The sequence below is a fragment of the Musca domestica genome, unplaced genomic scaffold (assembly GCF_030504385.1).
Source record: "Musca domestica strain aabys unplaced genomic scaffold, Musca_domestica.polishedcontigs.V.1.1 1, whole genome shotgun sequence".
Classification (NCBI taxonomy): domain Eukaryota; kingdom Metazoa; phylum Arthropoda; class Insecta; order Diptera; family Muscidae; genus Musca; species Musca domestica.
Window position 1 is genome coordinate 25,000,136 of NW_026712114.1, and position 14,587 is coordinate 25,014,722.

At 35.7% G+C, this 14,587-nt stretch overlaps 2 protein-coding genes across 3 annotated transcripts in view; both read left to right on the top strand.

Annotated features, from left to right (window-relative positions):
• The first annotated feature begins 1,053 nt into the window (after window positions 1–1,053).
• Window positions 1,054–14,587, top strand: part of LOC101889588 (vesicular acetylcholine transporter) — a 41,386-nt gene continuing 27,852 nt past the window's right edge. The window contains exon 1 of the mRNA XM_011295015.3: window positions 1,054–1,192. The gene's annotated coding sequence lies outside the window, so the exon portion shown is untranslated. The remainder of the gene's footprint in view (window positions 1,193–14,587) is intronic.
• LOC101889931 (choline O-acetyltransferase) overlaps window positions 1,058–14,587 on the top strand; it is a 180,568-nt gene continuing 167,038 nt past the window's right edge. For both annotated transcript variants that reach the window (XM_020037437.2, XM_059121020.1), the window contains exon 1: window positions 1,058–1,192. The gene's annotated coding sequence lies outside the window, so the exon portion shown is untranslated. The remainder of the gene's footprint in view (window positions 1,193–14,587) is intronic.

Below are 14,587 nucleotides of genomic sequence, written 5' to 3' on the forward strand. Positions count from 1 at the left end.
ATTGAAGAAGAATAAGATTTAGCAGCTGAGCGGCGAGTGCGCCTGCGCTTGAATGAAATGTGTCCTAAAATTCCTTTAAATTCAAAGAGAAAGAGAGAAGCACATTTACACACACACACACACACATTTGTGGATGAAACCCCCCGTTGTTTTTAAAGCATACTTTAAGGCTGGCATACCAATAAATTATCTCTCTCGCATGCTCTCCTCTTTCTCTCATGCATGGAAAATAGAGAACCTGTGATATTTTATTGCTTGGAAAGCACATACCATTGTGAGTGGGTGGTGTTTTGGGAGTTCGAATGATTGCAACTTAGTACCAACTGGTACTGAAATTCCAGGCTAACTGCTTGGCTGCTAACCACTTTCCCACCCACCCACTGTGGGAAAATGCTCGCGGTTTGTGCACGGGCATGTGATGGTCTCAACGTGTTCTTGCTACCAGACAGAAGTTACCTTTGCTCTGGCCTGGACGACAACAACGAACGCCACGGTTGCTCGTCCGAAGTCTAGTGTAAAAAAAGAACACACACAAGACCCACAAAAAAGAAATTGAATAAAACACTTGGACTTTTGAAGACAGACCAACAGAAAAAAATATATATTCAACAAAAGAAGTATCCTATCAAATAAAAAGAAAGAAGAAAAAAATCGATAATTTTACAAAAAAAGAAAAAATATTTAAACGAGCGTGTCTTCGAAACGGTTATTTGAAAAAAAAAATCTCCAAAAAGTGTCAGTGAACCAAAAATTCCTTTAATATCCAAAACAAGGATTACCAAAAATTACATATCAATAGAATAACAAAAGGGACTGCAGTGGAGAGCCATTTGAAGAAAAGGGAAATTTAATAAAGGACAATTTTATTTTCAATACCAAAAATTTAAAAAAATAAAAAATCCAAAAGAAAATAGTTTTGAAAAAAAAAATCTAAAAATTGTGAAAAAGTGTCCCGAAGTTAAAAATTCAATAAAAATACAAATCGTTTGAAAAGTCTTGACAGTGGCGTCCTCTAACGAGCCCCATACAAACGCCGCCACAGGCAGTGGCAGTAGCGGTGAATCAGCCGCCCTGTTTTCGAAGTTAAGAAGTTTCTCCATCGGCAGCGGGCCAAATTCGCCCCAGCGTGTTGTCTCCAATCTACGGGGTTTTATAACAAATCGTTTGAGTAACATAGCACCAAGTGATACAGGTAAGATAAGGGATTAGTTCAGGATTAGGTATTATGCAATAACAAATATTTTCAAAAGAATACAATTTTTGTACCTCGAAGTTAATTCAAATACCTTCTGCAAAAATCCATTCATATTCAGAAATTTTCTCAAATTCCTTCGGAAGAAAATCAATTTTAAAAAGATCCTTTTTTTGTGTATATAATACAAAAAAAAAAATAGTTTTTTTCTTTAAATTGTATGTACACAATCAAGTTGTATATATATATTTAGATGTATATACCTTTTTCTGCTTCATGTATGTATAGGTGAAATATATTTTTATTTTTCCCTATACATATATGCATATATACATAACAAAAAGAACAAGAGGACGAAGCAAAAGCAAAACACTCAAAATCTTTTCAGCTAAATTTCTATTTTATTCAGCAATTTGTCAAAATGGAAACAATTTGGCATTGAAACTCAGAGAGAGTGTAGGGAGAGATTGTTTTCTGTTGTCATGGTGAGAGAGAGTAGGACCCTCCAACTCATTCTCCTTGTTTTCGAAAAAAAAAAAAAATGAAAAAACAATTTGAACAACAATGGCGTTAATGCGTATCTCAGGCATGCTCACACTACTTATGTAATAACTTTTTTGAAATTTTCTTTAATTTTTAATTTCAAAGATATAGAAAATTTGAGAAAATAAGAAAAAAATTAATTTGACAACTCTGAGAATACAATAATATTTTTAGATAAATTTTTTCAAGTCGTTGTAAATTAAAAATGAATATTCCTCAGCGTAAACAAAAACAAATTTTCAGATTAGAATCTATAAATAGCCGGCGGCTAAGAATAGAAACCTCATTTATAATGAAAGATTTATGAAATGGATTTGGAATTTTTAAATTAACGGAATTTAAAATTTGCGATACCTTTCTAACCTCAACCATAGCTCATAACGTTGGGTATGTCTGAAAAGTGTCTCCTTAGAAAAAGAAATTAGATCCTATTTTTTGGCACGAAACCCATTTCAGAAAATAGGCTATTGATAGGCTATTGAGCTCCATAAATCTCGAAGATTGTGCGAAGATTGATCATGCACAAAATTATATATATATATGGGCGAATTTCATAAAATCGGAATTCATACCTCCGAGTGAACGTTTTGAATTAATTCGAATTTTTCTGTTCATCTTCCTACCACATTATTATTTGAAATTTATTGCAAAATATGTGTTTTATGCTTGAATTTATTTTTATTGTGAATGGACCACGTTTAGGTTTAGCCACAACAAATCGGTAAAATCTTTTTGGGGTATTTAAGGGATTTATTTTTAATTTCTGATCGAATCAGCTGCATATTGAAATATTTGGTTTTCATTATGTAGAAAAATAAGCAAAAAAGTAGCTAAGTTGGTCGGACTTTTTATACCTTCCACTTTTCGAAAGAAAATTGGAAAATTTCAAAAAAAAAAAAAAAAAACAAACAAACAAAAAAAACATGCGTAAAGTACTCAGAAGGAACTCCGTGTGTATATTTTAAGCCAATTCCATTGAGAAATGTTGCTAAAATCATCAAAATGCCCAATATTGGGGTACTGTTATAAGGAGGCTATATGATATTGCGGACACATAGAGACAATTATTATTCAGGTGGTAAAGTACTCACAGAGAACTACTTCTATAGAATTTCAGACAATGTCGTTGGAAAATGTGCCTAAAATCATCAAAATACCAAATATCGGGAGGTACCGTTATGTGGGGACCATTCGATATCGTGGACCGATATAGTCCATTTACGAACTTGACCTGCCTGCCGAAAAAAAGACCTATCTGTGCAAAATTTTAGCTTCCTATCATAATTCGTTTTGACCCTAGCGTGATTACAACAGACGGGCGAAGGGACAGGGCTAAATCGTCTTACAATTTTGCGCTGATCAAGAATATTTACACTTTCTTAGGTCTAAAATTTTTATTTCTATAAGCTACAAATGGAATGACGAACATATTATGCCAGGGTGACCAACTTCAGACTACTGTCATTTCTAAGCCACTCGACCGACAGCTGTTTAAATTATTTAAGTGACAGCCCAATATATTGCTTACAAGCGTACAAAAGCATTTTGTTGAGAATTTTCCAGAAAAAAGTTATTCGTGATGGAATTCAAGCGTGATAGTGTGATTTCTTTATATTTGGCTGGAAAACCACAAGTGGCTATCATTAGAGCACTCCAGCATTTAAATGTGAATAAATCCTTTGTGTCTCGTACCATCGCTCGTACCAAGGCCATTGAAATTCAAAAAAAATGCAACAACAGAAAGAAAATAGAGTCAAAAGAGCTAAGGAGTCGTTTGGCCGAAAGTTGTCCAGCAGTTTGTAAACAAACAAAATGATCGTGTTTAGTTACCAAAGAGGTCTGCTGAAAATGTGCACCTTCGGTTGGCCACCAGAGCTCAAGCCCCGGCAATGGTGATGGTGTGGGCGTCATTACAGCCGATGGCCGCTCTCTGCTCGTATTAATTGACCGTGGCATCAGAATAAATGCCGAATATTATCGCGAAAATATTCTGGAGGGTGTATTGAAGCCTTGGGCACGCAAACATTTTGGCCGCAGACCTTGGGCATTCCAACAGCACTCAGCACGCATGGTTACACAATCTCCGGATACCAATCTGTTGGACTATTGTGCCTGGAGTATTTTGGAAAGCAAGGTTGGCACTAAAAAATACTAAAGTGTCGATCACCTCAAGTTAGCGCTTCGCCTGGAATGGGCCAAAAAACCGCAGAGCAACATTCGGCTAGCGTAAGATGGTTTCATTGACCGTTTGAAGGCCATCATTGTTATTTTCGATATTTTTTGTTTTCATTTAATAAAATTTAAAAAAATCTAAAAATTATGGCGCTTGACTTTGTTGCATTTTTTTATCTCACCCTGTATAATAAGCCCTTCCGCTTTTATCAATTAGTATCTTAAGGATGAATTGACGATATTGGGTGCCACTTTCGTGTAAACTTCATTCATTGTAGATATTTGAAGTAGTAATTGATAAACGAGTCAAGTTGTGATGGATTGAACTTTTAAGTCACAATATTCGACCAAATGGAACTGATATGTTAAATTCCACCTCCACCGTTTTTAAAGGTCTATTATCACATTATTAGATTATTTCATGCCATAGCTATTGTTACATTTGACGTCATTTAATTTTTTAATGCCTTAGATATTTCCGCGTTGGGCGCCACTTTCATGAAATTTAAACCCGTTGGAGTTCATTCTTTTAAAATATTAAGAAAAGTACGTTGAAAGGCCATTGAATTCTGCATTGTCCAATGAATGTATCTGCAAAAGGCATAAAGTATGTGTTTTAGGCATGGGAGAACTATAGGAAGTTTCAAATATATGCAATAAAAGTGAAAAACATTTTATAAAATAAATTGAGCGTATTATTTTATATTTTTACAATTTTATATAACGACATAACTATGTTGATGTTTTAACAATACTTTAAACTTTTTTCTTGAAGTCAATATACATGTTAAGAATATCTTCTTCGATATATAACCAAATTCAATCGAGTGATAAAATGTAGCCATTTGATCTTGTGTCTTTGTTTTACAGCGAATTTTAGGTCAGAAAGCTTTTTTAGAATGATTTTTTTTTCAAAATTATTTAAGTCTTCTGCAGACCCACTTTAATTATGAAAATTTATTTTGCGAAGGGAATCGAAAAAAGTTTGTCGCCCCTCATATTTATTATTAAATACACCATCAATTAGGGCATACAAACCTTACCCAAAAATGCAAACGGCCTGAATAACTTCTGAATAAATATATAGGAATTTATATTTTACAAAAAAAAAAAAAAAAAAAAAAAAAAAAAAATTATTCAACAGTAATGGCGTTCCTGTCACATTTAAATATTTCAAAAATACAAAAAAGAAAATTAATTGAAATCACAAGATATTTCAAATGATAATAAAGGTGTGTAGCTAAAAACAAAACGTAATCCTTGTCATTGTCTGTGCATATTTAAGGCATGTCTGTGACGAAGGATGTGTGTGTGCGTGATTGTATGGGTATGAGAGTGTTGCCATGACACACAAAAATACAAATATAAAATACATTTGCAAGTTTAGCCAGAGTTTATGGAAAAACAACTCTCCGAAAATAATGCTACATAACAAATGTAGCATTTTTTAAATACACACCAATACAAATACAGACAGCACATCAAACAAATACGGACACACATATATTTTTACCTACAAATACACAAACGACAAGTATGTTTGTATCTATGTGTGATGGAGGTTACAAGGTAAACTCTTGTCATTTAAACAACATTGTTCGTTGCCATCAATCAAGTGGGCCATTGTTGTAGATCCCACACACCTTTCCAGACACACACATACATACACATGTGTGTGTATGTATATTTATTGCGTAACGATTTTTCTTTTTTTTCGTTATCCAGTCTATCTGTCTGTTCAACAAAAAAAAAAGAAAAACACAAAACCAACAATAAAATCATTTCTTTTGGTTAATCTAATAAAAAAAATTCTAAAACTAATTACTTTCTACTTATGTGCCTTACACAATCAGTTATTTGGGAGGTCTTCAGTAAGTGTATGTGAGAGTGTATGGGTGTATGTATGTCAATTAAAGTTTATGAGCAAATCACTTAATTAATTACATAATTGACAGTTAAAGATGGGCAAGAGAATGAGAATAAAAATAAGAAAGTTTACTTTTTCCGACTTATTTTTTGGAAAGAAATGGAAAAAGTTTTTCCTGTGCAATTTTCTCTTGTTTGCAAAAAGTTTTGCAAAAGCTATTACATAGTTTTAGGGGCCACCACTGATGGGTATGGCAGAATGAGAGAAATAGAAATATTTTTTCATTTGAAAAAAGAAAAAACAACAAAGTGTTCGTGTGTGTATATATATATATGTATAACAATTGTGTATGAAATAAAATAATGCAATTGTAAACATAATAATAATTGAAATTGATGGGAAAATTGTTATGATTATGGCAAATGTAGCAGTGAATAACAAAGTTATGGAAAACTATAATGGACAATTAATTATTTAAGTGAAAGTCAATGAAAAATAATATTCAGTTAATATTAAATTCTTTTCATCTTTATGAGAAAATATATGCATGGCGAACGGCTGATTCTCGTCGAAACTAAACGGTATTGTATATCAAAGTCGCTATCTCTAAAATGAAGTCTGAGTTCTCTTTTTATATCCTCCACCATAGTATGGAGGGTATATTAGGTTTGTCATTCCATTTGTAACACCTCGAAATATACATTTTAGACCCCACAAAGTATGTATATTTTTGATCAGCATAAAATTCTATGTCGATTTATCAATGTCCGTCCGTCTGTCCGTCTATTCGCCTGTGGAAATCACTCTAGCTTCCGAAAGAAATGAAGTAAGTTGATAAAAATTTACTCATACATGTATTCTGCAGGACTTTTGGCATTGAAAATGGGCCATGTAGGTCCACGTCTTCGTATAGGAATATATGTCTTTGCAGGTCCATGTCTTCGTATAGCCCCCATATAAGGGTACCTCCCGATATTCGGTATTTTGATGATCTAAGAATTCTCCGGAATTCTTTTAAATTTCGTATTTGAAGGTCTTAATAGATACTATAGCCTATGAAAGGAAATTGTTTGTGCAGCCCCCATATAACGGTACTTCCCAATATTCGGTCTTTTGATGATTTCAGCGTCATTATTCACAGGAGTAGTTTCAAATTACGTATTTAGAGTTCGTAATGGGAACTACAGTCTGCGACAGAAAATTATCTATGCAGCTCCAGGTCTTCGTACAGGCCCCATATATCAGTACCTCCCTTTATTCGGATTTTGATGATTTTAGTGACATTATTTTTCGGAACGGAACGGTACGTCCGACATTATTCATCAGAATTGTTTCAAATTTGGTATTTGAAGTTCGTAATGAATACTATTGACACTATATGACAGAAAATTGTTTGTGCAGGTCTACGTCTTCGTATAGCACCCATGTAACGGTACCCCCCCCCCCCCCCTATTTTTGGTATTTTGATGATTTTAGCGACATTATTTACGGGAATTAGTTAAAATTTAGCACTTGACGTTCGTAATGAATGCTACAGCTTATGACAGAAAATTATCTGAGCAGATAGTCGTCTTCGTATAGCCCCCATATAAGGGTACCTCCCGATAATCGATATTTTGATGATTTTAGCGACATTATTTACCGAAATTATTTCAAACTTCGTATTTAAAGGTTGTAATGGATACTACAGCCTATGCCAGAAAATTGTCTATGTAGGTCCACTTTTATAACCCCCATTGTACCTCCCTATATTCTGTATTTTCATGATTTAAGCTTAATTATAAAGAGATTTTTTTCAAGTTTCGCATTTGAATATTGTAATAGCTTATGACAAAAGTTGCCAATGCAGCCGTCGTATAGACCCTAATATACGGCTATATTCGGTATTTTTAAGATTTGAAAAGAATTTTTAACGGATTTTATTTATTTATTTTTTTTTTTTTTTTTTTTGAATATTGCTAAATTTGTACCAAATGGTATATCCATATTTTAAATCCCGACCTTTCAGTGAAAACTTCAGTTATCACTTAATCGTCAACTCCCAAACACTCTATGATATTTTTACCAGAATGTTTTTAATCTAACCTATAATACAAAATTGTAGATAGTTCAGTTGGAAAATTTGAAATGGATCTCCTCAAATACCTATTGTTATATGACTTTATATTCAAAATCTGGATCCACGTTATTTGTTCCGCCTATGGATAACAATAATATCTAATTAGAGCCATATATTGCCAGTACTTTCTATATACCTAAAATTTTCCGTGATTTTATATTTTTAAAATTGTCGCACCCTGTAAGGTGCAAAAATGCTACAAAGTCAAACGCCATAATTTTTACATTTTTATTTAAATTGTATTGAATGAAAGTAAAAAATTTCGGAAATAGCATTAAATTTTAGAATAAGTTTAGATTTGTTCGAATTGGTCACCTTTGGCACGAATTATGGCCTTCGAACGGCAAATTAAACTATCTCACGCTGCCCGAATGTTGCTCTTCGGTATTTTGGCCCATTCCCGGCAAAGCGCTTGCTTGAGGTCATCGACACATTGGTATTTTTTAGTGCCAACCTTGCTTTCCAAAATACTCCAGACACGGAGTGGTATCCGAAGATTTTGGTGGCCATTGTGCGCTGGAAATGAAGCGAGGAACCTCATTTTGTAACCATTCTTGGATGGCGCGTGCTAAGTGCGATGGTGCTGAGTCCTGTTGGAATGTCCAAGGTCTGCTGCCAAAATGTTTGCGTGTCCAAGGCTTTAATACACCCTCCAGAATATTTTCGCGATAATATTCGGCATTTATTCTGATGCCACGGGCGACTAATACGAGCGGACAGCGACCATTGGTTTTTATGGCGGCCCACATCATCACCATGGTCGGCGCTTGAGTTCTGGTGGCCAACCGAAGGTGCCCATTTTCAGCTGACCTCTTTGGCAAGTAAACACGATCATTTTGTTTGGCTTGTTTGCAAACTGCTGGGCAACGAATGTTTTCTCCTCGGAGAAAACCAAATTCGGCAGTTCACCACTTTCGGCCAAGCGAAACAACTCTTTAGCTCTTTTGAGTCTATTTTCTTTCTGTTGCGGTGTAAGTTCTTGCACTTTTTGGAATTTCAATGGCTTTGCCCCGAGCTTATTTTTTAATATTTGCCGAATGGAATATTGCGATATGTTCAGCTCACGAGCCATTTTTCGGCCACGTTTGCTGATGTTGCTGTTTTCTTTCATCCACTTCCTTGACTACGTCGGGACACGCTACCAGTATCACGGTAACGAGCGATGGTACGAAACAAAAAAGATTTATTCACATTTAAATGCTGGAGGGCTCTTACGATAGCCACTTGTGGGTTTTCAGCTTAATATAAAGAAATATATATCACACTTGAATTCCATCACGAATAACTTTTTTTCTGGAAAATTCTCACCAAAATGTTGTTGTACGCTTGTGAACAATATAATGACTTGTCACTGGAATAATTTTAACATCTGTCTGAAGCAGTTTTTTCATCTCACCCTGTATATTCTTCACCCGATTTGTTATATTTCTCCTCCACAGCCGTATTATGCATTCCATAACAACGATATTCGGATAATATATCAAATACAGCTCAGAAATACTTTGGCTAAATTGTATAGAGATCGGTTCAAATTTGGACATGGCTCCCATATTTACTCGATTTCAAGTTTATTGTGCACCAATTGGTTAATATAAGCTCGGATTGCAAGGATTTTGGACATGCGAACGAATTTAGCCTTGACGAAAAGTTATGAAATTTGATGAAAATCAGCTAAGATATAGCTATAGGTCCCATATATATGCTTCATCCGATTTTGTATTTTACTCCCTCACACCTGTAAAATACCCACAACAACGATATTTGGAGCCAGCTATCATATACAACATAAAAATACCTTTGCTAAATCTTATCAAGATCGGTTCAGATTTGGATATAGCTTTCATATATATTTCACCTTTATTGTGCATAAAAAGTTATTTGTAGTTTTAAAGAGAAAGAGAGCTCTTTATATTGGTCCACGTTTTCGAATAACCGCCATAATCGTATATCCCCCATATTCGGAATTTGGATGATGTTTTTGTTTTTAAGCCTCACATTAGTTAATAATTCCTGTGTCAGACAAGTGTAGATTCACGTTTGGCATTTTAAAGATTTCAACTGTATTTTCAGCCGATTTAACTGAAATTTACAGTTTAGAATAGAACTCATTCGAATGTTGAATTTAGATCATTTTATTTATAAGGATTTTCTTTACTTCATGATGGTACTAAAAGTTCGGCCCCGACGAGATTGACGTTTTTTACTGTTTTTTTTTTTTTTTTTTTTTTTTTTTGTTGTATTTTTCTTTCAACATATCACATTTTATCAACATTTTTTGCAGCCAATTTAAAATGGATGCGCTATAACTTTATGCCTGCATCCATTCCCCCCTCTTCTCTAGCAGCCGTATGCATCACATGTCACATTATTTTACCTTTTCCGCATGCAATCAATATCCGTATTATTACTGCAATAATTGTAAAACCAACACAAATAAAAAGCAATCAAAGTGACACACAAAACTCGGGTGGCGGCGGCAGGACAATTTACAATACAACAAAAGAAAAAAAAAAACAATAAAAAACGACACAAGAACAAAAAAGAATGCCAACAACAACAGCAAGAAGGACAAAACAGTATCGTATAACAAAAGCTTTTGTCTAAATCCTCTAACACTTGACACTTTCCTCTTCTTCTTCCTCTTCTTTCGTTTTGCTTGGTATCCTTATTGTCATCGTCCAACACAAAACGAGTCTGGCAGAGAATGCGAGGCAGGCAAGTAAAACAAATGTGAATGGTTGTTGTTTGGTGGTACAAAACCACTTCAAACAAACGACCTCCAACCTCCTGTGAGCATCTGGTTCAAACTCATCCCCCTGCCTCTTTGGGCAACAAAAACACAACAGCAGCAAATCTTGTCAGCATCCCCGTTATGCTGATGATAAGTGGTGTCCCCTGCATTCTTTGCAGTAAACATAAAATGTTGGTAGAATTTTCATTTGCATCGTGCCAGCAAACGATAGCGGAAAAAAGGGGTGGCCAGTTGGTTGGTTGTTTGGCTGTTACTTCTTTCACGCTCAGTTATTCAAATGGAATTTGCTTTGGTATGTCGTTCTGTGTGTTCTGCCAGATCCAAATTCAAAAGGATACATCGAAATCAACTCGAGTGGCATTAAGCTACGCACTTCATTTATCGGATTTCAGAGGAAACAAACCGACAACAGCAACAAAAGAAGAGAGAGGAAACAAATATTTCTTTGAAATTTATGAGGCTGAAGGTTAAAGGTCTCCCTCAACCTTCTTTGGCTATTTTTCAAAGCGAATCATTGACAAATGAGCTGGAAAGTAATTTGCCACAGTCGTTAAGAGAGAGAGAGGGTTGGGTGATTAGTGGGAGATGCAGAGGAGTGATATGAGCCAGAGCATGTTTTTCCTTTCTGGGTTATAAGACGCCTGTCCTGGATGGTGTAACAGGAAGGCGTTAATGATGCCAAAAGGAAGTTGTTGGCCAATAATTGCTGCAAACATTTATGATTATTGCCATTGGGATTCGGGATTATCAGAGGGGGATGGGAGTGTGTGAATGGCTGCTATTATCTTTTTTCCTTGGAAATTATTTTATGATAGTTGGCTGTAAAATATTGAAAGACATTTTTAGGGTATATGGACATAAAATGTGCACTAGGGATAAAATTAATTTAATTTTTTTCCTTTTCGATTTGGTCTCTCTCCCTCTCTGACCTATTTAAGACTGATTTTCTACTTGGAATTGAACACCTATTACACACAAGTGTTCAGCTAAGGTTTCATGGCTGTATTTTGCCATGTTATCCGTCATTTAACCGTAAGATGCGCTAATCTATTTTTAGAATAGTTTTAAAATAAATAGTTTGGTAGTGAAAATCAACATGGTTATCCATTTTTAAAAGTGAAACTTAATTGTTTTTTAGAGCAACTCAAAATTCACAAATTACCACAGAGTAACTATAGAGTGAGATGAAAAAGCTGTAACCAAATTTAGACTGCTGTCATTTGTAAGCCACTTGTCCGACAGCTGTTAAAATTATTCCAGTGACAGCTCATAATATTGTTTACAAGCGTACAAAAGCATTTTGATGAGAACTTTCCAGAAAAAAAGTTATTCGTGATGGAATTCAAGCGTGATAGTGTGATTTCTTTATATTTGACTAGAAAACCATAAGTGGCTATCGTTAGAACACTGCAGCATTTAGATGTGAATAAATCTTTTGTGTCTCTTACAATCGCTCGTTACCGTGATACGGGTAACGTAGCCTGACGTCAAGGAAGTGAACGGAAGAATACAGCAACATCAGCAGAAATGGTTCGAAAAGTAAAGAAGCGACTTGATCGAAATCCACGTCGCAGTGGCCGAAAGATGGCTCGTGTTCTGAAGATGTCGCAATATTCCATTCGACAAATATTGAATAATGAGTTCGGGATGAAGCCATTGAAATTGTAAAAAGCACAAGAACTTTCACCGCGACAGAAAGAAAATAGACTCAAAAGAGGTAAAGAGTTGCTTCGCTTGGCCGAAAGTGGTGAATTGCCGAATTCGCTGTCCAGCGGATTGCAAACAAACAAAATGATCGTGTTTACTTGCCAAAGAGAACAGCCAAAGAGGTCGTTTGGAAACCAGAACTCAAGCTCCCGCCATGATGATGGTGTGTGCTGCCATAACAGCCGACGGTCGCTCTCCGGTCGTATTAATCTGTCTAACCTGTGATGTTGCTCTTTAGTTAGTTTATGCATATTCAATTCTTCGTTAGTAGCAGTTCCATGGATTTTTATTCGAAGCTCTGTATCAATATCCTCTACGGAAAAAAGTTCCGGAGCTAGCCCAATGAGCTTCCAGAAGTCGGCAACTAAATACAGATTCTGTTCGGGGTTTGGACATAAAAAGAAAAGCATTCCATTGCATCTTGCTTTGTACTCAACTTGGACTGCAACATTTCCTAATATTCTATACGATTTTCCCGACGCCGTACTCACATTGGTATGGTGGGGATCAATTCTGAGTCCTAATTTTTCGATAATCTCTCAACATCGTTTTCCTAATATGCTCACTGTGGCACCAGATTCCAAAAGACCTTTGATTTCTTTCCCTTGCACTTTGATGACGGTGTAGGATCTTGGGTTCGTGACAGATCTACACCGCATAATAGTTCCGAGATTGATCTTTTTTAATATTTTGTTTTGTTTGTGTCTTGCGAAAATATTCTGGAGGGTGCATTATTGCCTTGGCCACGCAAACATTTCGGCCGCAGGCCTTGGACATTCCAACAGGACTCAATACCATCGTTCCTCGCTTCTTTTCCATCACACAATGGCCATCAAAATCTCCGGATACCAATCCATTGGGCTATTGTGTCTGGAAACCAAGGTTGACACTAAAAAATACCAAAGTGTCGATCACCTCAAGATCACCGCTTCGCCGGAAATTGGCCAAAATACCGCAGAGCAACATTCGGGCAGCGTGTGACGGTTTCATTGGCCGTTTGAAGACCATAATTCGTACGTGGTCCTTTTTTGCCATAGGCTGTAGTACCCATTACGAACTTTATATACGGAATTTGAAACAATTCCGCTAAAATTGTCCCTAATAACAACAAAATGCCGAATTTCGGGGGGTACCGTTGTATGCGGTCAACGATATCGTGGACCTATATAAAAAATTCTCTTTCAGGGGGTTAAGTACTCAGAGGCGACTCTTTGTACGGATTTTCAGATAAGTCAGATAATGTGGCTAAAATAGTCAAAATACCGAATATCGGGGGTGCCGTTATATGGGGGCTATACGATATCGTGGACCGATATAGGTCATCTTCGAATTTGACCTGCCTGCAGAAAAAAGACTGATCTGTGCAATAATTTAGCTTCCTATCTTAATTCCTTCTGACTCAAGTGATGAGTGATTACAACAGGCGGCCAGGGCTAAATTAGAATTTTATGCCGTTCAATAATAAATATCGTTTGTTAGGTCCACAGTGATTATTTCGATGAGTTACGAACGGAATGTCGATCTTAATATACCCCCCATACTATGTAGAGGCTGTAATAGACGATTCATGTTAAATTTAGCGATCGTCATCATTTCGGAGGCGGCCCTGTTCCCATTTTTGATAATTTGAACAATTATGTTGACGGTTTTTGAAACTGAAAATGTTTCCTCGAGTTTGTCCATTCGCTGTTGTCTTGCCAAATCTCACAAAAAATGTTTTATTTTACAACTGTAACCTATGAATTACCTTTACATGTAGGCGTAAATGACCCAATTCCCGAGAAATTTATTTTCCATTATTCTTAGAAAACCAAAATATTAGTTTATACATCATTCTCAATGCAAACCCCAGGAAATACACAAGCTTCTTTGACGTAACTTTACTTTGGCCCGGTTAGCAAATCCAATCTAGGCTATTGACCACATTTACACAACTGCAGCAGCAGCAACAACAACAACAAAAATAAACTGGTTGTAACCTCATGTCATTGTAAATGTCGTTGTTGAAGAGTCTTAGGGCTGTGGATTAGCTATTCATTTCAAGTGCAAGTGTCCACAACAACAAGACCAACAAGAAATACAATTTTTTTTTCTTAGCCGGGTCGTTGTGCATCGAAATTAGGTTAATTGCAGTTTACAATTAACCAAAGAACTTTTACATCAAATGCAAAAAACCACAATTACGCATACATACACATAAATACTTGGGGGCACACCTCTATATAATGTCAATAG